The 19090-nt window shown below is 53.5% G+C and overlaps 40 non-coding genes across 40 annotated transcripts; 21 read left to right on the forward strand and 19 right to left on the reverse strand.

The window, feature by feature from the left end:
• The first annotated feature begins 177 nt into the window (after positions 1–177).
• TRNAM-CAU (transfer RNA methionine (anticodon CAU)) lies at positions 178–250 on the forward strand. The gene has a single exon. It is a non-coding gene; the product is annotated as a tRNA-Met (tRNA).
• Positions 251–584: 334 nt separating this feature from the next.
• On the reverse strand, positions 585–656 carry TRNAE-CUC (transfer RNA glutamic acid (anticodon CUC)). The gene has a single exon. It is a non-coding gene; the product is annotated as a tRNA-Glu (tRNA).
• A 411-nt stretch (positions 657–1067) lies between these two features.
• Positions 1068–1140, forward strand: TRNAT-CGU (transfer RNA threonine (anticodon CGU)). The gene has a single exon. It is a non-coding gene; the product is annotated as a tRNA-Thr (tRNA).
• A 343-nt stretch (positions 1141–1483) lies between these two features.
• Positions 1484–1555, reverse strand: TRNAE-UUC (transfer RNA glutamic acid (anticodon UUC)). Its single transcript has one exon. It is a non-coding gene; the product is annotated as a tRNA-Glu (tRNA).
• Positions 1556–2011: 456 nt separating this feature from the next.
• Positions 2012–2084, forward strand: TRNAM-CAU (transfer RNA methionine (anticodon CAU)). The gene has a single exon. It is a non-coding gene; the product is annotated as a tRNA-Met (tRNA).
• Positions 2085–2418: 334 nt separating this feature from the next.
• On the reverse strand, positions 2419–2490 carry TRNAE-CUC (transfer RNA glutamic acid (anticodon CUC)). The gene has a single exon. It is a non-coding gene; the product is annotated as a tRNA-Glu (tRNA).
• Positions 2491–2901: 411 nt separating this feature from the next.
• TRNAT-CGU (transfer RNA threonine (anticodon CGU)) lies at positions 2902–2974 on the forward strand. The gene has a single exon. It is a non-coding gene; the product is annotated as a tRNA-Thr (tRNA).
• A 343-nt stretch (positions 2975–3317) lies between these two features.
• TRNAE-UUC (transfer RNA glutamic acid (anticodon UUC)) lies at positions 3318–3389 on the reverse strand. The gene has a single exon. It is a non-coding gene; the product is annotated as a tRNA-Glu (tRNA).
• A 456-nt stretch (positions 3390–3845) lies between these two features.
• TRNAM-CAU (transfer RNA methionine (anticodon CAU)) lies at positions 3846–3918 on the forward strand. The gene has a single exon. It is a non-coding gene; the product is annotated as a tRNA-Met (tRNA).
• Positions 3919–4256: 338 nt separating this feature from the next.
• Positions 4257–4328, reverse strand: TRNAE-CUC (transfer RNA glutamic acid (anticodon CUC)). Its single transcript has one exon. It is a non-coding gene; the product is annotated as a tRNA-Glu (tRNA).
• A 411-nt stretch (positions 4329–4739) lies between these two features.
• On the forward strand, positions 4740–4812 carry TRNAT-CGU (transfer RNA threonine (anticodon CGU)). The gene has a single exon. It is a non-coding gene; the product is annotated as a tRNA-Thr (tRNA).
• Positions 4813–5155: 343 nt separating this feature from the next.
• Positions 5156–5227, reverse strand: TRNAE-UUC (transfer RNA glutamic acid (anticodon UUC)). Its single transcript has one exon. It is a non-coding gene; the product is annotated as a tRNA-Glu (tRNA).
• A 456-nt stretch (positions 5228–5683) lies between these two features.
• On the forward strand, positions 5684–5756 carry TRNAM-CAU (transfer RNA methionine (anticodon CAU)). Its single transcript has one exon. It is a non-coding gene; the product is annotated as a tRNA-Met (tRNA).
• A 334-nt stretch (positions 5757–6090) lies between these two features.
• Positions 6091–6162, reverse strand: TRNAE-UUC (transfer RNA glutamic acid (anticodon UUC)). Its single transcript has one exon. It is a non-coding gene; the product is annotated as a tRNA-Glu (tRNA).
• Positions 6163–6573: 411 nt separating this feature from the next.
• TRNAT-CGU (transfer RNA threonine (anticodon CGU)) lies at positions 6574–6646 on the forward strand. Its single transcript has one exon. It is a non-coding gene; the product is annotated as a tRNA-Thr (tRNA).
• An 870-nt stretch (positions 6647–7516) lies between these two features.
• TRNAM-CAU (transfer RNA methionine (anticodon CAU)) lies at positions 7517–7589 on the forward strand. The gene has a single exon. It is a non-coding gene; the product is annotated as a tRNA-Met (tRNA).
• A 334-nt stretch (positions 7590–7923) lies between these two features.
• On the reverse strand, positions 7924–7995 carry TRNAE-CUC (transfer RNA glutamic acid (anticodon CUC)). Its single transcript has one exon. It is a non-coding gene; the product is annotated as a tRNA-Glu (tRNA).
• A 411-nt stretch (positions 7996–8406) lies between these two features.
• On the forward strand, positions 8407–8479 carry TRNAT-CGU (transfer RNA threonine (anticodon CGU)). Its single transcript has one exon. It is a non-coding gene; the product is annotated as a tRNA-Thr (tRNA).
• Positions 8480–8822: 343 nt separating this feature from the next.
• On the reverse strand, positions 8823–8894 carry TRNAE-UUC (transfer RNA glutamic acid (anticodon UUC)). Its single transcript has one exon. It is a non-coding gene; the product is annotated as a tRNA-Glu (tRNA).
• A 456-nt stretch (positions 8895–9350) lies between these two features.
• TRNAM-CAU (transfer RNA methionine (anticodon CAU)) lies at positions 9351–9423 on the forward strand. The gene has a single exon. It is a non-coding gene; the product is annotated as a tRNA-Met (tRNA).
• A 334-nt stretch (positions 9424–9757) lies between these two features.
• On the reverse strand, positions 9758–9829 carry TRNAE-CUC (transfer RNA glutamic acid (anticodon CUC)). The gene has a single exon. It is a non-coding gene; the product is annotated as a tRNA-Glu (tRNA).
• Positions 9830–10240: 411 nt separating this feature from the next.
• Positions 10241–10313, forward strand: TRNAT-CGU (transfer RNA threonine (anticodon CGU)). Its single transcript has one exon. It is a non-coding gene; the product is annotated as a tRNA-Thr (tRNA).
• Positions 10314–10656: 343 nt separating this feature from the next.
• On the reverse strand, positions 10657–10728 carry TRNAE-UUC (transfer RNA glutamic acid (anticodon UUC)). The gene has a single exon. It is a non-coding gene; the product is annotated as a tRNA-Glu (tRNA).
• A 456-nt stretch (positions 10729–11184) lies between these two features.
• Positions 11185–11257, forward strand: TRNAM-CAU (transfer RNA methionine (anticodon CAU)). Its single transcript has one exon. It is a non-coding gene; the product is annotated as a tRNA-Met (tRNA).
• Positions 11258–11595: 338 nt separating this feature from the next.
• On the reverse strand, positions 11596–11667 carry TRNAE-CUC (transfer RNA glutamic acid (anticodon CUC)). Its single transcript has one exon. It is a non-coding gene; the product is annotated as a tRNA-Glu (tRNA).
• A 411-nt stretch (positions 11668–12078) lies between these two features.
• Positions 12079–12152, forward strand: TRNAT-CGU (transfer RNA threonine (anticodon CGU)). Its single transcript has one exon. It is a non-coding gene; the product is annotated as a tRNA-Thr (tRNA).
• A 343-nt stretch (positions 12153–12495) lies between these two features.
• TRNAE-UUC (transfer RNA glutamic acid (anticodon UUC)) lies at positions 12496–12567 on the reverse strand. Its single transcript has one exon. It is a non-coding gene; the product is annotated as a tRNA-Glu (tRNA).
• Positions 12568–13023: 456 nt separating this feature from the next.
• On the forward strand, positions 13024–13096 carry TRNAM-CAU (transfer RNA methionine (anticodon CAU)). The gene has a single exon. It is a non-coding gene; the product is annotated as a tRNA-Met (tRNA).
• A 334-nt stretch (positions 13097–13430) lies between these two features.
• TRNAE-CUC (transfer RNA glutamic acid (anticodon CUC)) lies at positions 13431–13502 on the reverse strand. Its single transcript has one exon. It is a non-coding gene; the product is annotated as a tRNA-Glu (tRNA).
• Positions 13503–13913: 411 nt separating this feature from the next.
• Positions 13914–13986, forward strand: TRNAT-CGU (transfer RNA threonine (anticodon CGU)). Its single transcript has one exon. It is a non-coding gene; the product is annotated as a tRNA-Thr (tRNA).
• Positions 13987–14329: 343 nt separating this feature from the next.
• TRNAE-UUC (transfer RNA glutamic acid (anticodon UUC)) lies at positions 14330–14401 on the reverse strand. The gene has a single exon. It is a non-coding gene; the product is annotated as a tRNA-Glu (tRNA).
• A 456-nt stretch (positions 14402–14857) lies between these two features.
• Positions 14858–14930, forward strand: TRNAM-CAU (transfer RNA methionine (anticodon CAU)). The gene has a single exon. It is a non-coding gene; the product is annotated as a tRNA-Met (tRNA).
• Positions 14931–15264: 334 nt separating this feature from the next.
• On the reverse strand, positions 15265–15336 carry TRNAE-CUC (transfer RNA glutamic acid (anticodon CUC)). Its single transcript has one exon. It is a non-coding gene; the product is annotated as a tRNA-Glu (tRNA).
• A 411-nt stretch (positions 15337–15747) lies between these two features.
• On the forward strand, positions 15748–15820 carry TRNAT-CGU (transfer RNA threonine (anticodon CGU)). The gene has a single exon. It is a non-coding gene; the product is annotated as a tRNA-Thr (tRNA).
• Positions 15821–16163: 343 nt separating this feature from the next.
• Positions 16164–16235, reverse strand: TRNAE-UUC (transfer RNA glutamic acid (anticodon UUC)). Its single transcript has one exon. It is a non-coding gene; the product is annotated as a tRNA-Glu (tRNA).
• A 456-nt stretch (positions 16236–16691) lies between these two features.
• TRNAM-CAU (transfer RNA methionine (anticodon CAU)) lies at positions 16692–16764 on the forward strand. The gene has a single exon. It is a non-coding gene; the product is annotated as a tRNA-Met (tRNA).
• A 334-nt stretch (positions 16765–17098) lies between these two features.
• TRNAE-CUC (transfer RNA glutamic acid (anticodon CUC)) lies at positions 17099–17170 on the reverse strand. Its single transcript has one exon. It is a non-coding gene; the product is annotated as a tRNA-Glu (tRNA).
• Positions 17171–17581: 411 nt separating this feature from the next.
• TRNAT-CGU (transfer RNA threonine (anticodon CGU)) lies at positions 17582–17654 on the forward strand. The gene has a single exon. It is a non-coding gene; the product is annotated as a tRNA-Thr (tRNA).
• An 871-nt stretch (positions 17655–18525) lies between these two features.
• On the forward strand, positions 18526–18598 carry TRNAM-CAU (transfer RNA methionine (anticodon CAU)). The gene has a single exon. It is a non-coding gene; the product is annotated as a tRNA-Met (tRNA).
• A 334-nt stretch (positions 18599–18932) lies between these two features.
• On the reverse strand, positions 18933–19004 carry TRNAE-CUC (transfer RNA glutamic acid (anticodon CUC)). Its single transcript has one exon. It is a non-coding gene; the product is annotated as a tRNA-Glu (tRNA).
• Positions 19005–19090: the final 86 nt, after the last annotated feature.

Here is a 19090-nt window from a genome sequence, read left to right on the forward strand (position 1 = left end):
ATTCCGCCAAAGAGCTCATTTCCATATTGAGAAAAACAGCCATATCTCGGCAAGAGAGGCACCCAGTCACAACGGGGAAACGCCGTTTGATTCAGGTGACCCTCAGTTGACCCTAACCTATCTTTCAGCGGCGCCGAGTCGATGCTCTGGGTTCTGCTGACAGACTCGCTTCCGGTTGCCTCGTTAGCGCAGTAGGTAGCGCGTCAGTCTCATAATCTGAAGGTCGTGAGTTCGATCCTCACACGGGGCACTTTTGTCACGAGATTTTTCTCTCCCTCTTGCCCCGATAACCACAGTCCTTCGCCACTGCGGACCCAAACGTTACCGATGAAACACTAAGGGGAGCCAAGCTGACAGAGGGGATACAGGGGGTCTTTGAGTCCCTTCCCTGGACACCTTGGAGTTGGAAGGGAAAGATGAGAACGTTTTGAGCTATGAAGCCATACTGGGGTCTTGTGCCGAAGGAAGGAAGGGCTAAAAGCGGTCTTTGGCGTTTGCGGCCGCCCGCCGACAGCAGGTCCGACCCAAAGACTTTAACGCTGCAACGCGGTTTCTGGATTGGTGTAAGTCTAGAAAAAGGCTCATTCCCATACCGGGAGTCGAACCCGGGCCGCCTGGGTGAGAACCAGGAATCCTAACCGCTAGACCATATGGGAACCATGGGGTGGGGCTGAGCTAGTAATCGAAAAAGTTTTCTGGCTTTGAGTACTCTACTTTTACGTCACGCTCAGAGCGAGCCTGTCACCAGATCCCGGCATATCAACCCAGCCCCGCCGACAGATAGGTTAAGGTCGCCTGAATCAAACAGCGTTTTTCCCTGCTGAAGAGGTGCCTCCGTTGCCCAGATATGGCTGTTTTTGTCGATACGCAAAAGAGCTCCCTGGAGCGACCAGGGAGCTCATTCCTCCAAAGAGCTCATTTCCATCTTGACAAAAACAGCCATATCTCGGCAAGGGAGGCACCCAGTCACAAGGGGGATGCACTGTTTGATTCAGGTGACCATAAACTATCTTTCAGCGGGGGTGGAGTCAATGCCCTGGGTTCTGCTGGCAGGTTCACCTCCGGTCGCCTCGTTAGCGCAGTAGGTAGCGTGTCAGTCTCGTAATCTGAAGGTCGTGAGTTCACTCCTGACACGGGGCAAAATTGTCGCAAGCTTTTTCTATCCCTCTTGCCCCGAAAGCCACAGTCCGTCGCCACTGCGGACCCAAACGTTAACGATGAAACGGTAAGGGGAGCCAAGCTGACAGAGGGGATACAGGAGGTCTTTGAGTCCCTTCCCTGGACACCTTGGAGTTAGAAGGGAGAGATGGGAACTTTGGGAACGTTTTGATCTATGAAGCCAAACTGGGGTGTTGTGCCGAAGGAAGGAAGAGCTAAAAGCGGTCTTGGGCGTTTGTGGCCGCCCGCCGACAGCATCTCCGACCCAAGTGCTTTAACGCCGCAATGCGGTTTCAGGATTGGTGCAAGTTTAGAAAAAAGCTCATTCCCATACCGGGAGTCGAACCCAGGCCGCCTGGGTGAAAACCAGGAATCCTAACCGCTAGACCATATGGGAACTGTGGTGTGAGGCTGAGCTAGTTATCGAAAAAGTTTCCTGGCTTTGAGTACTCTACTTTTACGTCACGCTTAGAGGGAGCCTGTCACCATAACCCGGCATATCAACCCAGCCCCGCCGACAGATAGGTTAGGGTCGCCTGAGTCAAACAGCGTTTTCTCCTGCTGAAGGGGTGCCTCCGTTGCCCAGATATGGCTGTTTTTGTCTTATACGCAAAAGAGCTCCCTGGAGCGACCAGGGCGGTGCTGTTGCTCCAAAGTGTTGAGCGGCAACGCCCTCATTCCGCCAAAGAGCTCATTTCCATATTGAGAAAAACAGCCATATCTCGGCAAGAGAGGCACCCAGTCACAACGGGGAAACGCCGTTTGATTCAGGTGACCCTCAGTTGACCCTAACCTATCTTTCAGCGGCGCCGAGTCGATGCTCTGGGTTCTGCTGACAGACTCGCTTCCGGTTGCCTCGTTAGCGCAGTAGGTAGCGCGTCAGTCTCATAATCTGAAGGTCGTGAGTTCGATCCTCACACGGGGCACTTTTGTCACGAGATTTTTCTGTCCCTCTTGCCCCGATAACCACAGTCCTTCGCCACTGCGGACCCAAACGTTACCGATGAAACACTAAGGGGAGCCAAGCTGACAGAGGGGATACAGGGGGTCTTTGAGTCCCTTCCCTGGACACCTTGGAGTTGGAAGGGAAAGATGAGAACGTTTTGAGCTATGAAGCCATACTGGGGTCTTGTGCCGAAGGAAGGAAGGGCTAAAAGCGGTCTTTGGCGTTTGCGGCCGCCCGCCGACAGCAGGTCCGACCCAAAGACTTTAACGCTGCAACGCGGTTTCTGGATTGGTGTAAGTCTAGAAAAAGGCTCATTCCCATACCGGGAGTCGAACCCGGGCCGCCTGGGTGAGAACCAGGAATCCTAACCGCTAGACCATATGGGAACCATGGTGTGGGGCTGAGCTAGTAATTGAAAAAGTTTTCTGGCTTTGAGTACTCTACTTTTACGTCACGCTCAGAGCGAGCCTGTCACCAGATCCCGGCATATCAACCCAGCCCCGCCGACAGATAGGTTAAGGTCGCCTGAATCAAACAGCGTTTTTCCCTGCTGAAGAGGTGCCTCCGTTGCCCAGATATGGCTGTTTTTGTCGATACGCAAAAGAGCTCCCTGGAGCGACCAGGGAGCTCATTCCTCCAAAGAGCTCATTTCCATCTTGACAAAAACAGCCATATCTCGGCAAGGGAGGCACCCAGTCACAAGGGGGATGCACTGTTTGATTCAGGTGACCATAAACTATCTTTCAGCGGGGGTGGAGTCAATGCCCTGGGTTCTGCTGACAGGTTCACCTCCGGTCGCCTCGTTAGCGCAGTAGGTAGCGTGTCAGTCTCGTAATCTGAAGGTCGTGAGTTCAATCCTGACACGGGGCAAAATTGTCGCAAGCTTTTTCTATCCCTCTTGCCCCGAAAGCCACAGTCCGTCGCCACTGCGGACCCAAACGTTAACGATGAAACGGTAAGGGGAGCCAAGCTGACAGAGGGGATACAGGAGGTCTTTGAGTCCCTTCCCTGGACACCTTGGAGTTAGAAGGGAGAGATGGGAACTTTGGGAACGTTTTGATCTATGAAGCCAAACTGGGGTGTTGTGCCGAAGGAAGGAAGAGCTAAAAGCGGTCTTGGGCGTTTGTGGCCGCCCGCCGACAGCATCTCCGACCCAAATGCTTTAACGCCGCAATGCGGTTTCAGGATTGGTGCAAGTTTAGAAAAAAGCTCATTCCCATACCGGGAGTCGAACCCGGGCCGCCTGGGTGAAAACCAGGAATCCTAACCGCTAGACCATATGGGAACTGTGGTGTGAGGCTGAGCTAGTTATCGAAAAAGTTTCCTGGCTTTGAGTACTCTACTTTTACGTCACGCTTAGAGGGAGCCTGTCACCATAACCCGGCATATCAACCCAGCCCCGCCGACAGATAGGTTAGGGTCGCCTGAGTCAAACAGCGTTTTCTCCTGCTGAAGGGGTGCCTCCGTTGCCCAGATATGGCTGTTTTTGTCTTATACGCAAAAGAGCTCCCTGGAGCGACCAGGGCGGTGCCGTTGCTCCAAAGTGTTGAGCGGCAACGCCCTCATTCCGCCAAAGAGCTCATTTCCATATTGAGAAAAACAGCCATATCTCGGCAAGAGAGGCACCCAGTCACAACGGGGAAACGCCGTTTGATTCAGGTGACCCTCAGTTGACCCTAACCTATCTTTCAGCGGCGTCGAGTCGATGCTCTGGGTTCTGCTGACAGTCTCGCTTCCGGTTGCCTCGTTAGCGCAGTAGGTAGCGCGTCAGTCTCATAATCTGAAGGTCGTGAGTTCGATCCTCACACGCGGCACTTTTGTCACGAGATTTTTCTCTCCCTCTTGCCCCGATAACCACAGTCCTTCGCCACTGCGGACCCAAACGTTACCGATGAAACACTAAGGGGAGCCAAGCTGACAGAGGGGATACAGGGGGTCTTTGAGTCCCTTCCCTGGACACCTTGGAGTTGGAAGGGAGAGATGAGAACGTTTTGAGCTATGAAGCCATACTGGGGTGTTGTGCCGAAGGAAGGAAGGAAGGGCTAAAAGCGGTCTTTGGCGTTTGCGGCCGCCCGCCGACAGCAGGTCCGACCCAAAGACTTTAACGCTGCAACGCGGTTTCTGGATTGGTGTAAGTCTAGAAAAAGGCTCATTCCCATACCGGGAGTCGAACCCGGGCCGCCTGGGTGAGAACCAGGAATCCTAACCGCTAGACCATATGGGAACCATGGGGTGGGGCTGAGCTAGTAATCGAAAAAGTTTTCTGGCTTTGAGTACTCTACTTTTACGTCACGCTCAGAGCGAGCCTGTCACCAGATCCCGGCATATCAACCCAGCCCCGCCGACAGATAGGTTAAGGTCGCCTGAATCAAACAGCGTTTTTCCCTGCTGAAGAGGTGCCTCTGTTGCCCAGATATGGCTGTTTTTGTCGATACGCAAAAGAGCTCCCTGGAGCGACCAGGGAGCTCATTCCTCCAAAGAGCTCATTTCCATCTTGACAAAAACAGCCATATCTCGGCAAGGGAGGCACCCAGTCACAAGGGGGATGCACTGTTTGATTCAGGTGACCATAACCTATCTTTCAGCGGTGGTGGAGTCAATGCCCTGGGTTCTGCTGACAGGTTCACCTCCGGTCGCCTCGTTAGCGCAGTAGGTAGCGTGTCAGTCTCGTAATCTGAAGGTCGTGAGTTCAATCCTGACACGGGGCAAAATTGTCGCAAGCTTTTTCTATCCCTCTTGCCCCGAAAGCCACAGTCCGTCGCCACTGCGGACCCAAACGTTAACGATGAAACGGTAAGGGGAGCCAAGCTGACAGAGGGGATACAGGAGGTCTTTGAGTCCCTTCCCTGGACACCTTGGAGTTAGAAGGGAGAGATGGGAACTTTGGGAACGTTTTGATCTATGAAGCCAAACTGGGGTGTTGTGCCGAAGGAAGGAAGAGCTAAAAGCGGTCTTGGGCGTTTGTGGCCGCCCGCCGACAGCATCTCCGACCCAAATGCTTTAACGCCGCAATGCGGTTTCAGGATTGGTGCAAGTTTAGAAAAAAGCTCATTCCCATACCGGGAGTCGAACCCGGGCCGCCTGGGTGAAAACCAGGAATCCTAACCGCTAGACCATATGGGAACTGTGGTGTGAGGCTGAGCTAGTTATCGAAAAAGTTTCCTGGCTTTGAGTACTCTACTTTTACGTCACGCTTAGAGGGAGCCTGTCACCAGAACCCGGCATATCAACCCAGCCCCGCCGACAGATAGGTTAGGGTCGCCTGAGTCAAACAGCGTTTTCTCCTGCTGAAGGGGTGCCTCCGTTGCCCAGATATGGCTGTTTTTGTCTTATACGCAAAAGAGCTCCCTGGAGCGACCAGGGCGGTGCCGTTGCTCCAAAGTGTTGAGCGGCAACGCCCTCATTCCCCCAAAGAGCTCATTTCCATATTGAGAAAAACAGCCATATCTCGGCAAGAGAGGCACCCAGTCACAACGGGGAAACGCCGTTTGATTCAGGTGACCCTCAGTTGACCCTAACCTATCTTTCAGCGGCGCCGAGTCGATGCTCTGGGTTCTGCTGACAGTCTCGCTTCCGGTTGCCACGTTAGCGCAGTAGGTAGCGCGTCAGTCTCATAATCTGAAGGTCGTGAGTTCGATCCTCACACGCGGCACTTTTGTCACGAGATTTTTCTCTCCCTCTTGCCCCGATAACCACAGTCCTTCGCCACTGCGGACCCAAACGTTACCGATGAAACACTAAGGGGAGCCAAGCTGACAGAGGGGATACAGGGGGTCTTTGAGTCCCTTCCCTGGACACCTTGGAGTTGGAAGGGAGAGATGAGAACGTTTTGAGCTATGAAGCCATACTGGGGTCTTGTGCCGAAGGAAGGAAGGGCTAAAAGCGGTCTTTGGCGTTTGCGGCCGCCCGCCGACAGCAGGTCCGACCCAAAGACTTTAACGCTGCAACGCGGTTTCTGGATTGGTGTAAGTCTAGAAAAAGGCTCATTCCCATACCGGGAGTCGAACCCGGGCCGCCTGGGTGAAAACCAGGAATCCTAACCGCTAGACCATATGGGAACCATGGGGTGGGGCTGAGCTAGTAATCGAAAAAGTTTTCTGGCTTTGAGTACTCTACTTTTACGTCACGCTCAGAGCGAGCCTGTCACCAGATCCCGGCATATCAACCCAGCCCCGCCGACAGATAGGTTAAGGTCGCCTGAATCAAACAGCGTTTTTCCCTGCTGAAGAGGTGCCTCCGTTGCCCAGATATGGCTGTTTTTGTCGATACGCAAAAGAGCTCCCTGGAGCGACCAGGGAGCTCATTCCTCCAAAGAGCTCATTTCCATCTTGACAAAAACAGCCATATCTCGGCAAGGGAGGCACCCAGTCACAAGGGGGATGCACTGTTTGATTCAGGTGACCATAACCTATCTTTCAGCGGTGGTGGAGTCAATGCCCTGGGTTCTGCTGACAGGTTCACCTCCGGTCGCCTCGTTAGCGCAGTAGGTAGCGTGTCAGTCTCGTAATCTGAAGGTCGTGAGTTCAATCCTGACACGGGGCAAAATTGTCGCAAGCTTTTTCTATCCCTCTTGCCCCGAAAGCCACAGTCCGTCGCCACTGCGGACCCAAACGTTAACGATGAAACGGTAAGGGGAGCCAAGCTGACAGAGGGGATACAGGAGGTCTTTGAGTCCCTTCCCTGGACACCTTGGAGTTAGAAGGGAGAGATGGGAACTTTGGGAACGTTTTGATCTATGAAGCCAAACTGGGGTGTTGTGCCGAAGGAAGGAAGAGCTAAAAGCGGTCTTGGGCGTTTGTGGCCGCCCGCCGACAGCATCTCCGACCCAAGTGCTTTAACGCCGCAATGCGGTTTCAGGATTGGTGCAAGTTTAGAAAAAAGCTCATTCCCAAACGGGAGTCGAACCCAGGCCACCTGGGTGAAAACCAGGAATCCTAACCGCTAGACCATATGGGAACTGTGGTGTGAGGCTGAGCTAGTTATCGAAAAAGTTTCCTGGCTTTGAGTACTCTACTTTTACGTCACGCTTAGAGGGAGCCTGTCACCATAACCCGGCATATCAACCCAGCCCCGCCGACAGATAGGTTAGGGTCGCCTGAGTCAAACAGCGTTTTCTCCTGCTGAAGGGGTGCCTCCGTTGCCCAGATATGGCTGTTTTTGTCTTATACGCAAAAGAGCTCCCTGGAGCGACCAGGGCGGTGCTGTTGCTCCAAAGTGTTGAGCGGCAACGCCCTCATTCCGCCAAAGAGCTCATTTCCATATTGAGAAAAACAGCCATATCTCGGCAAGAGAGGCACCCAGTCACAACGGGGAAACGCCGTTTGATTCAGGTGACCCTCAGTTGACCCTAACCTATCTTTCAGCGGCGCCGAGTCGATGCTCTGGGTTCTGCTGACAGACTCGCTTCCGGTTGCCTCGTTAGCGCAGTAGGTAGCGCGTCAGTCTCATAATCTGAAGGTCGTGAGTTCGATCCTCACACGGGGCACTTTTGTCACGAGATTTTTCTCTCCCTCTTGCCCCGATAACCACAGTCCTTCGCCACTGCGGACCCAAACGTTACCGATGAAACACTAAGGGGAGCCAAGCTGACAGAGGGGATACAGGGGGTCTTTGAGTCCCTTCCCTGGACACCTTGGAGTTGGAAGGGAAAGATGAGAACGTTTTGAGCTATGAAGCCATACTGGGGTCTTGTGCCGAAGGAAGGAAGGGCTAAAAGCGGTCTTTGGCGTTTGCGGCCGCCCGCCGACAGCAGGTCCGACCCAAAGACTTTAACGCTGCAACGCGGTTTCTGGATTGGTGTAAGTCTAGAAAAAGGCTCATTCCCATACCGGGAGTCGAACCCGGGCCGCCTGGGTGAGAACCAGGAATCCTAACCGCTAGACCATATGGGAACCATGGTGTGGGGCTGAGCTAGTAATCGAAAAAGTTTTCTGGCTTTGAGTACTCTACTTTTACGTCACGCTCAGAGCGAGCCTGTCACCAGATCCCGGCATATCAACCCAGCCCCGCCGACAGATAGGTTAAGGTCGCCTGAATCAAACAGCGTTTTTCCCTGCTGAAGAGGTGCCTCCGTTGCCCAGATATGGCTGTTTTTGTCGATACGCAAAAGAGCTCCCTGGAGCGACCAGGGAGCTCATTCCTCCAAAGAGCTCATTTCCATCTTGACAAAAACAGCCATATCTCGGCAAGGGAGGCACCCAGTCACAAGGGGGATGCACTGTTTGATTCAGGTGACCATAAACTATCTTTCAGCGGGGGTGGAGTCAATGCCCTGGGTTCTGCTGGCAGGTTCACCTCCGGTCGCCTCGTTAGCGCAGTAGGTAGCGTGTCAGTCTCGTAATCTGAAGGTCGTGAGTTCACTCCTGACACGGGGCAAAATTGTCGCAAGCTTTTTCTATCCCTCTTGCCCCGAAAGCCACAGTCCGTCGCCACTGCGGACCCAAACGTTAACGATGAAACGGTAAGGGGAGCCAAGCTGACAGAGGGGATACAGGAGGTCTTTGAGTCCCTTCCCTGGACACCTTGGAGTTAGAAGGGAGAGATGGGAACTTTGGGAACGTTTTGATCTATGAAGCCAAACTGGGGTGTTGTGCCGAAGGAAGGAAGAGCTAAAAGCGGTCTTGGGCGTTTGTGGCCGCCCGCCGACAGCATCTCCGACCCAAGTGCTTTAACGCCGCAATGCGGTTTCAGGATTGGTGCAAGTTTAGAAAAAAGCTCATTCCCATACCGGGAGTCGAACCCAGGCCGCCTGGGTGAAAACCAGGAATCCTAACCGCTAGACCATATGGGAACTGTGGTGTGAGGCTGAGCTAGTTATCGAAAAAGTTTCCTGGCTTTGAGTACTCTACTTTTACGTCACGCTTAGAGGGAGCCTGTCACCATAACCCGGCATATCAACCCAGCCCCGCCGACAGATAGGTTAGGGTCGCCTGAGTCAAACAGCGTTTTCTCCTGCTGAAGGGGTGCCTCCGTTGCCCAGATATGGCTGTTTTTGTCTTATACGCAAAAGAGCTCCCTGGAGCGACCAGGGCGGTGCTGTTGCTCCAAAGTGTTGAGCGGCAACGCCCTCATTCCGCCAAAGAGCTCATTTCCATATTGAGAAAAACAGCCATATCTCGGCAAGAGAGGCACCCAGTCACAACGGGGAAACGCCGTTTGATTCAGGTGACCCTCAGTTGACCCTAACCTATCTTTCAGCGGCGCCGAGTCGATGCTCTGGGTTCTGCTGACAGACTCGCTTCCGGTTGCCTCGTTAGCGCAGTAGGTAGCGCGTCAGTCTCATAATCTGAAGGTTGTGAGTTCGATCCTCACACGGGGCACTTTTGTCACGAGATTTTTCTGTCCCTCTTGCCCCGATAACCACAGTCCTTCGCCACTGCGGACCCAAACGTTACCGATGAAACACTAAGGGGAGCCAAGCTGACAGAGGGGATACAGGGGGTCTTTGAGTCCCTTCCCTGGACACCTTGGAGTTGGAAGGGAAAGATGAGAACGTTTTGAGCTATGAAGCCATACTGGGGTCTTGTGCCGAAGGAAGGAAGGGCTAAAAGCGGTCTTTGGCGTTTGCGGCCGCCCGCCGACAGCAGGTCCGACCCAAAGACTTTAACGCTGCAACGCGGTTTCTGGATTGGTGTAAGTCTAGAAAAAGGCTCATTCCCATACCGGGAGTCGAACCCGGGCCGCCTGGGTGAGAACCAGGAATCCTAACCGCTAGACCATATGGGAACCATGGTGTGGGGCTGAGCTAGTAATTGAAAAAGTTTTCTGGCTTTGAGTACTCTACTTTTACGTCACGCTCAGAGCGAGCCTGTCACCAGATCCCGGCATATCAACCCAGCCCCGCCGACAGATAGGTTAAGGTCGCCTGAATCAAACAGCGTTTTTCCCTGCTGAAGAGGTGCCTCCGTTGCCCAGATATGGCTGTTTTTGTCGATACGCAAAAGAGCTCCCTGGAGCGACCAGGGAGCTCATTCCTCCAAAGAGCTCATTTCCATCTTGACAAAAACAGCCATATCTCGGCAAGGGAGGCACCCAGTCACAAGGGGGATGCACTGTTTGATTCAGGTGACCATAAACTATCTTTCAGCGGGGGTGGAGTCAATGCCCTGGGTTCTGCTGACAGGTTCACCTCCGGTCGCCTCGTTAGCGCAGTAGGTAGCGTGTCAGTCTCGTAATCTGAAGGTCGTGAGTTCAATCCTGACACGGGGCAAAATTGTCGCAAGCTTTTTCTATCCCTCTTGCCCCGAAAGCCACAGTCCGTCGCCACTGCGGACCCAAACGTTAACGATGAAACGGTAAGGGGAGCCAAGCTGACAGAGGGGATACAGGAGGTCTTTGAGTCCCTTCCCTGGACACCTTGGAGTTAGAAGGGAGAGATGGGAACTTTGGGAACGTTTTGATCTATGAAGCCAAACTGGGGTGTTGTGCCGAAGGAAGGAAGAGCTAAAAGCGGTCTTGGGCGTTTGTGGCCGCCCGCCGACAGCATCTCCGACCCAAATGCTTTAACGCCGCAATGCGGTTTCAGGATTGGTGCAAGTTTAGAAAAAAGCTCATTCCCATACCGGGAGTCGAACCCGGGCCGCCTGGGTGAAAACCAGGAATCCTAACCGCTAGACCATATGGGAACTGTGGTGTGAGGCTGAGCTAGTTATCGAAAAAGTTTCCTGGCTTTGAGTACTCTACTTTTACGTCACGCTTAGAGGGAGCCTGTCACCATAACCCGGCATATCAACCCAGCCCCGCCGACAGATAGGTTAGGGTCGCCTGAGTCAAACAGCGTTTTCTCCTGCTGAAGGGGTGCCTCCGTTGCCCAGATATGGCTGTTTTTGTCTTATACGCAAAAGAGCTCCCTGGAGCGACCAGGGCGGTGCCGTTGCTCCAAAGTGTTGAGCGGCAACGCCCTCATTCCGCCAAAGAGCTCATTTCCATATTGAGAAAAACAGCCATATCTCGGCAAGAGAGGCACCCAGTCACAACGGGGAAACGCCGTTTGATTCAGGTGACCCTCAGTTGACCCTAACCTATCTTTCAGCGGCGTCGAGTCGATGCTCTGGGTTCTGCTGACAGTCTCGCTTCCGGTTGCCTCGTTAGCGCAGTAGGTAGCGCGTCAGTCTCATAATCTGAAGGTCGTGAGTTCGATCCTCACACGCGGCACTTTTGTCACGAGATTTTTCTCTCCCTCTTGCCCCGATAACCACAGTCCTTCGCCACTGCGGACCCAAACGTTACCGATGAAACACTAAGGGGAGCCAAGCTGACAGAGGGGATACAGGGGGTCTTTGAGTCCCTTCCCTGGACACCTTGGAGTTGGAAGGGAGAGATGAGAACGTTTTGAGCTATGAAGCCATACTGGGGTGTTGTGCCGAAGGAAGGAAGGAAGGGCTAAAAGCGGTCTTTGGCGTTTGCGGCCGCCCGCCGACAGCAGGTCCGACCCAAAGACTTTAACGCTGCAACGCGGTTTCTGGATTGGTGTAAGTCTAGAAAAAGGCTCATTCCCATACCGGGAGTCGAACCCGGGCCGCCTGGGTGAGAACCAGGAATCCTAACCGCTAGACCATATGGGAACCATGGGGTGGGGCTGAGCTAGTAATCGAAAAAGTTTTCTGGCTTTGAGTACTCTACTTTTACGTCACGCTCAGAGCGAGCCTGTCACCAGATCCCGGCATATCAACCCAGCCCCGCCGACAGATAGGTTAAGGTCGCCTGAATCAAACAGCGTTTTTCCCTGCTGAAGAGGTGCCTCTGTTGCCCAGATATGGCTGTTTTTGTCGATACGCAAAAGAGCTCCCTGGAGCGACCAGGGAGCTCATTCCTCCAAAGAGCTCATTTCCATCTTGACAAAAACAGCCATATCTCGGCAAGGGAGGCACCCAGTCACAAGGGGGATGCACTGTTTGATTCAGGTGACCATAACCTATCTTTCAGCGGTGGTGGAGTCAATGCCCTGGGTTCTGCTGACAGGTTCACCTCCGGTCGCCTCGTTAGCGCAGTAGGTAGCGTGTCAGTCTCGTAATCTGACAGGTCGTGAGTTCAATCCTCACACGGGGCAAAAGTGTCGCAAGCTTTTTCTATCCCTCTTGCCCCGAAAGCCACAGTCCGTCGCCACTGCGGACCCAAACGTTAACGATGAAACGGTAAGGGGAGCCAAGCTGACAGAGGGGATACAGGAGGTCTTTGAGTCCCTTCCCTGGACACCTTGGAGTTAGAAGGGAGAGATGGGAACTTTGGGAACGTTTTGATCTATGAAGCCAAACTGGGGTGTTGTGCCGAAGGAAGGAAGAGCTAAAAGCGGTCTTGGGCGTTTGTGGCCGCCCGCCGACAGCATCTCCGACCCAAGTGCTTTAACGCCGCAATGCGGTTTCAGGATTGGTGCAAGTTTAGAAAAAAGCTCATTCCCATACCGGGAGTCGAACCCAGGCCGCCTGGGTGAAAACCAGGAATCCTAACCGCTAGACCATATGGGAACTGTGGTGTGAGGCTGAGCTAGTTATCGAAAAAGTTTCCTGGCTTTGAGTACTCTACTTTTACGTCACGCTTAGAGGGAGCCTGTCACCATAACCCGGCATATCAACCCAGCCCCGCCGACAGATTGGTTAGGGTCGCCTGAGTCAAACAGCGTTTTCTCCTGCTGAAGGGGTGCCTCCGTTGCCCAGATATGGCTGTTTTTGTCTTATACGCAAAAGAGCTCCCTGGAGCGACCAGGGCGGTGCTGTTGCTCCAAAGTGTTGAGCGGCAACGCCCTCATTCCGCCAAAGAGCTCATTTCCATATTGAGAAAAACAGCCATATCTCGGCAAGAGAGGCACCCAGTCACAACGGGGAAACGCCGTTTGATTCAGGTGACCCTCAGTTGACCCTAACCTATCTTTCAGCGGCGCCGAGTCGATGCTCTGGGTTCTGCTGACAGACTCGCTTCCGGTTGCCTCGTTAGCGCAGTAGGTAGCGCGTCAGTCTCATAATCTGAAGGTCGTGAGTTCGATCCTCACACGGGGCACTTTTGTCACGAGATTTTTCTCTCCCTCTTGCCCCGATAACCACAGTCCTTCGCCACTGCGGACCCAAACGTTACCGATGAAACACTAAGGGGAGCCAAGCTGACAGAGGGGATACAGGGGGTCTTTGAGTCCCTTCCCTGGACACCTTGGAGTTGGAAGGGAGAGATGAGAACGTTTTGAGCTATGAAGCCATACTGGGGTCTTGTGCCGAAGGAAGGAAGGGCTAAAAGCGGTCTTTGGCGTTTGCGGCCGCCCGCCGACAGCAGGTCCGACCCAAAGACTTTAACGCTGCAACGCGGTTTCTGGATTGGTGTAAGTCTAGAAAAAGGCTCATTCCCATACCGGGAGTCGAACCCGGGCCGCCTGGGTGAGAACCAGGAATCCTAACCGCTAGACCATATGGGAACCATGGGGTGGGGCTGAGCTAGTAATCGAAAAAGTTTTCTGGCTTTGAGTACTCTACTTTTACGTCACGCTCAGAGCGAGCCTGTCACCAGATCCCGGCATATCAACCCAGCCCCGCCGACAGATAGGTTAAGGTCGCCTGAATCAAACAGCGTTTTTCCCTGCTGAAGAGGTGCCTCCGTTGCCCAGATATGGCTGTTTTTGTCGATACGCAAAAGAGCTCCCTGGAGCGACCAGGGAGCTCATTCCTCCAAAGAGCTCATTTCCATCTTGACATAAACAGCCATATCTCGGCAAGGGAGGCACCCAGTCACAAGGGGGATGCACTGTTTGATTCAGGTGACCATAACCTATCTTTCAGCGGTGGTGGAGTCAATGCCCTGGGTTCTGCTGACAGGTTCACCTCCGGTCGCCTCGTTAGCGCAGTAGGTAGCGTGTCAGTCTCGTAATCTGAAGGTCGTGAGTTCAATCCTCACACGGGGCAAAATTGTTGCAAGCTTTTTCTATCCCTCTTGCCCCGAAAGCCACAGTCCGTCGCCACTGCGGACCCAAACGTTAACGATGAAACGGTAAGGGGAGCCAAGCTGACAGAGGGGATACAGGAGGTCTTTGAGTCCCTTCCCTGGACACCTTGGAGTTAGAAGGGAGAGATGGGAACTTTGGGAACGTTTTGATCTATGAAGCCAAACTGGGGTGTTGTGCCGAAGGAAGGAAGAGCTAAAAGCGGTCTTGGGCGTTTGTGGCCGCCCGCCGACAGCATCTCCGACCCAAGTGCTTTAACGCCGCAATGCGGTTTCAGGATTGGTGCAAGTTTAGAAAAAAGCTCATTCCCATACCGGGAGTCGAACCCAGGCCGCCTGGGTGAAAACCAGGAATCCTAACCGCTAGACCATATGGGAACTGTGGTGTGAGGCTGAGCTAGTTATCGAAAAAGTTTCCTGGCTTTGAGTACTCTACTTTTACGTCACGCTTAGAGGGAGCCTGTCACCATAACCCGGCATATCAACCCAGCCCCGCCGACAGATAGGTTAGGGTCGCCTGAGTCAAACAGCGTTTTCTCCTGCTGAAGGGGTGCCTCCGTTGCCCAGATATGGCTGTTTTTGTCTTATACGCAAAAGAGCTCCCTGGAGCGACCAGGGCGGTGCTGTTGCTCCAAAGTGTTGAGCGGCAACGCCCTCATTCCGCCAAAGAGCTCATTTCCATATTGAGAAAAACAGCCATATCTCGGCAAGAGAGGCACCCAGTCACAACGGGGAAACGCCGTTTGATTCAGGTGACCCTCAGTTGACCCTAACCTATCTTTCAGCGGCGCCGAGTCGATGCTCTGGGTTCTGCTGACAGACTCGCTTCCGGTTGCCTCGTTAGCGCAGTAGGTAGCGCGTCAGTCTCATAATCTGAAGGTCGTGAGTTCGATCCTCACACGGGGCACTTTTGTCACGAGATTTTTCTCTCCCTCTTGCTCCGATAACCACAGTCCTTCGCCACTGCGGACCCAAACGTTACCGATGAAACACTAAGGGGAGCCAAGCTGACAGAGGGGATACAGGGGGTCTTTGAGTCCCTTCCCTGGACACCTTGGAGTTGGAAGGGAAAGATGAGAACGTTTTGAGCTATGAAGCCATACTGGGGTCTTGTGCCGAAGGAAGGAAGGGCTAAAAGCGGTCTTTGGCGTTTGCGGCCGCCCGCCGACAGCAGGTCCGACCCAAAGACTTTAACGCTGCAACGCGGTTTCTGGATTGGTGTAAGTCTAGAAAAAGGCTCATTCCCATACCGGGAGTCAAACCCGGGCCGCCTGGGTGAGAACCAGGAATCCTAACCGCTAGACCATATGGGAACCATGGTGTGGGGCTGAGCTAGTAATCGAAAAAGTTTTCTGGCTTTGAGAACTCTACTTTTACGTCACGCTCAGAGCGAGCCTGTCACCAGATCCCGGCATATCAACCCAGCCCCGCCGACAGATAGGTTAAGGTCGCCTGAATCAAACAGCGTTTTTCCCTGCTGAAGAGGTGCCTCCGTTGCCCAGATATGGCTGTTTTTGTCGATACGCAAAAGAGCTCCCTGGAGCGACCAGGGAGCTCATTCCTCCAAAGAGCTCATTTCCATCTTGACAAAAACAGCCATATCTCGGCAAGGGAGGCACCCAGTCACAAGGGGGATGCACTGTTTGATTCAGGTGACCATAAACTATCTTTCAGCGGGGGTGGAGTCAATGCCCTGGGTTCTGCTGACAGGTTCACCTCCGGTCGCCTCGTTAGCGCAGTAGGTAGCGTGTCAGTCTCGTAATCTGAAGGTCGTGAGTTCAATCCTGACACGGGGCAAAATTGTCGCAAGCTTTTTCTATCCCTCTTGCCCCGAAAGCCACAGTCCGTCGCCACTGCGGACCCAAACGTTAACGATGAAACGGTAAGGGGAGCCAAGCTGACAGAGGGGATACAGGAGGTCTTTGAGTCCCTTCCCTGGACACCTTGGAGTTAGAAGGGAGAGATGGGAACTTTGGGAACGTTTTGATCTATGAAGCCAAACTGGGGTGTTGTGCCGAAGGAAGGAAGAGCTAAAAGCGGTCTTGGGCGTTTGTGGCCGCCCGCCGACAGCATCTCCGACCCAAATGCTTTAACGCCGCAATGCGGTTTCAGGATTGGTGCAAGTTTAGAAAACAGCTCATTCCCATACCGGAAGTCGAACCCGGGCCGCCTGGGTGAAAACCAGGAATCCTAACCGCTAGACCATATGGGAACTGTGGTGTGAGGCTGAGCTAGTTATCGAAAAAGTTTCCTGGCTTTGAGTACTCTACTTTTACGTCACGCTTAGAGGGAGCCTGTCACCAGAACCCGGCATATCAACCCAGCCCCGCCGACAGATAGGTTAGGGTCGCCTGAGTCAAACAGCGTTTTCTCCTGCTGAAGGGGTGCCTCCGTTGCCCAGATATGGCTGTTTTTGTCTTATACGCAAAAGAGCTCCCTGGAGCGACCAGGGCGGTGCTGTTGCTCCAAAGTGTTGAGCGGCAACGCCCTCATTCCGCCAAAGAGCTCATTTCCATATTGAGAAAAACAGCCATATCTCGGCAAGAGAGGCACCCAGTCACAACGGGGAAACGCCGTTTGATTCAGGTGACCCTCAGTTGACCCTAACCTATCTTTCAGCGGCGCCGAGTCGATGCTCTGGGTTCTGCTGACAGACTCGCTTCCGGTTGCCTCGTTAGCGCAGTAGGTAGCGCGTCAGTCTCATAATCTGAAGGTCGTGAGTTCGATCCTCACACGGGGCACTTTTGTCACGAGATTTTTCTCTCCCTCTTGCTCCGATAACCACAGTCCTTCGCCACTGCGGACCCAAACGTTACCGATGAAACACTAAGGGGAGCCAAGCTGACAGAGGGGATACAGGGGGTCTTTGAGTCCCTTCCCTGGACACCTTGGAGTTGGAAGGGAAAGATGAGAACGTTTTGAGCTATGAAGCCATACTGGGGTCTTGTGCCGAAGGAAGGAAGGGCTAAAAGCGGTCTTTGGCGTTTGCGGCCGCCCGCCGACAGCAGGTCCGACCCAAAGACTTTAACGCTGCAACGCGGTTTCTGGATTGGTGTAAGTCTAGAAAAAGGCTCATTCCCATACCGGGAGTCAAACCCGGGCCGCCTGGGTGAGAACCAGGAATCCTAACCGCTAGACCATATGGGAACCATGGTGTGGGGCTGAGCTAGTAATCAAAAAAGTTTTCTGGCTTTGAGAACTCTACTTTTACGTCACGCTCAGAGCGAGCCTGTCACCAGATCCCGGCATATCAACCCAGCCCCGCCGACAGATAGGTTAAGGTCGCCTGAATCAAACAGCGTTTTTCCCTGCTGAAGAGGTGCCTCCGTTGCCCAGATATGGCTGTTTTTGTCGATACGCAAAAGAGCTCCCTGGAGCGACCAGGGAGCTCATTCCTCCAAAGAGCTCATTTCCATCTTGACAAAAACAGCCATATCTCGGCAAGGGAGGCACCCAGTCACAAGGGGGATGCACTGTTTGATTCAGGTGACCATAAACTATCTTTCAGCGGGGGTGGAGTCAATGCCCTGGGTTCTGCTGACAGGTTCACCTCCGGTCGCCTCGTTAGCGCAGTAGGTAGCGTGTCAGTCTCGTAATCTGAAGGTCGTGAGTTCAATCCTGACACGGGGCAAAATTGTCGCAAGCTTTTTCTATCCCTCTTGCCCCGAAAGCCACAGTCCGTCGCCACTGCGGACCCAAACGTTAACGATGAAACGGTAAGGGGAGCCAAGCTGACAGAGGGGATACAGGAGGTCTTTGAGTCCCTTCCCTGGACACCTTGGAGTTAGAAGGGAGAAATGGGAACGTTGGGAACGTTTTGATCTATGAAGCCAAACTGGGGTGTTGTGCCGAAGGAAGGAACAGCTAAAAGCGGTCTTGGGCGTTTGTGGCCGTCCGCCGACAGCATCTCCGACACAAATGCTTTAACGCCGCAATGCGGTTTCAGGATTGGTGCAAGTTTAGAAAAAGGCTCATTCCCATACCGGAAGTCAAACCCGGGCCGCATGGGTGAAAACCAGGAATCCTAACCGCTAGACCATATGGGAACTGTGGCATGAGGCTGAGCTAGTAAGCGAAAAAGTTTCCTGGCTTTGAGTACTCTACTTTTACGTCACGCTTAGAGAGAGCCTGTCACCAGAACCCGGCATATCAACCCAGCCCCGCCGACAGATAGGTTAGGGTCGTCTGAGTCAAACAGCGTTTTCTCCTGCTGAAGGGGTGCCTCCGTTGCCCAGATATGGCTGTTTTTGTCTTATACGCAAAAGAGCTCCCTGGAGCGACCAGGGCGGTGCCGTTGCTCCAAAGTGTTGAGCGGCAACGCCCTCATTCCTCCAAAGAGCTCATTTCCATATTGAGAAAAACAGCCATATCTCGGCAAGAGAGGCACCCAGTCACAACGGGGAAACGCCGTTTGATTCAAGTGACCCTCAGTTGACCCTAACCTATCTTTCAGCGGCGCCGAGTCGATGCTCTGGGTTCTGCTGACAGAATCGCTTCTGGTTTCCTCGTTAGCGCAGTAGGTAGCGCGTCAGTCTCATAATCTGAAGGTCGTGAGTTCGATCCTCACACGGGGCACTTTTGTCACGAGATTTTTCTCTCCCTCTTGCCCCGATAACCACAGTCCTTCACCACTGCGGACCCAAACGTTACCGATGAAACACTAAGGGGAGCCAAGCTGACAGAGGGGATACAGGGGGTCTTTGAGTCCCTTCCCTGGACACCTTGGAGTTGGAAGGGAGAGATGAGAACGTTTTGAGCTATGAAGCCATACTGGGGTCTTGTGCTGAAGGAAGGAAGGGCTAAAAGCGGTCTTTGGCGTTTGCGGCCGCCCGCCGACAGCAGGTCCGACCCAAAGACTTTAACGCTGCAACGCGGTTTCTGGATTGGTGTAAGTCTAGAAAAAGGCTCATTCCCATACCGGGAGTCGAACCCAGGCCGCCTGGGTGAGAACCAGGAATCCTAACCGCTAGACCATATGGGAACCATGGCGTAGGGCTGCACTAGTAATCGAAAAAGTTTTCTGGCTTTGAGTACTCTACTTTTACGTCACGCTCAGAGCGAGCCTGT

This window comes from Leptodactylus fuscus, chromosome 5 (genome assembly GCF_031893055.1).
Source record: "Leptodactylus fuscus isolate aLepFus1 chromosome 5, aLepFus1.hap2, whole genome shotgun sequence".
Classification (NCBI taxonomy): domain Eukaryota; kingdom Metazoa; phylum Chordata; class Amphibia; order Anura; family Leptodactylidae; genus Leptodactylus; species Leptodactylus fuscus.